This window comes from Propithecus coquereli, unplaced genomic scaffold (assembly GCF_000956105.1).
Source record: "Propithecus coquereli isolate 6110/MARCELLA unplaced genomic scaffold, Pcoq_1.0 Scaffold182, whole genome shotgun sequence".
NCBI lineage: Eukaryota > Metazoa > Chordata > Mammalia > Primates > Indriidae > Propithecus > Propithecus coquereli.
The window spans coordinates 1,142,049-1,142,778 of NW_012142968.1; the positions used below are offsets into that span (position 1 = coordinate 1,142,049).

Here is a 730-nt window from a genome sequence, read left to right on the forward strand (position 1 = left end):
TTTCTCTCTTTCTCTCTTTCTTTTTCTTCCTGGGATGTAACATACTTGCTTGTCAGTATTACATCATTTGCGTAGGCATTGTGTAGGTGTGACTTGTTATATGCTGAACCTATTCAGGAATTTGTCCAAGACTGTGAATCAGATAAATGTAGGAGCAATTCCAAGGAACTTTGGGCTGCAGAGTCTTATTTAAGTTTTTCTGCAAAGGTTCCGTTGTTAAAATGCAATAAATAGTGTTTTAGCCCATATAAAGCCTTGCAACATTAAATATCTTTATAATCTATTTAATGGTGTGAGAAACCCTACTAAATATAGCTTAAAATTTAAGGACACATGCATTATTATCATGAAAGGTGCATATAAAATTCTATACTAAGTATACCATGCATTAATGTTCATTACTTTATGAGTATACCAAACAATTTATGTTAATTATTTTAAAACACAATCAAATCCATGAAAATATGTTTGAAATTGTCTGAGTAGCCTTCCTTATATATCATATGCTGTTGCTTATCAGCTTTTTGGCTGATATCAAGTATATTATCATATGCCAAATAATATTTGTACAAAGCACACATTTTAACATTCATGGATAATGAAACAAATTATATTTTTGTGTTTGTGTTAGTATACCCTTTAACTATAGGACTTAAGACGAATTTTTGAAAATATTGAACCCTCATGTTTTTAAATAATTGATCAACTATTAAGTGATACTTTTAAAACT

General features: G+C 29.5%; 1 protein-coding gene across 1 annotated transcript in view; it reads left to right on the forward strand.

Moving 5' to 3' along the window:
• RPS6KA6 (ribosomal protein S6 kinase, 90kDa, polypeptide 6) overlaps positions 1-730 on the forward strand; it is a 142,356-nt gene that overhangs the window by 56,635 nt on the left and 84,991 nt on the right. The gene's annotated exons all lie outside the window — the stretch shown is intronic.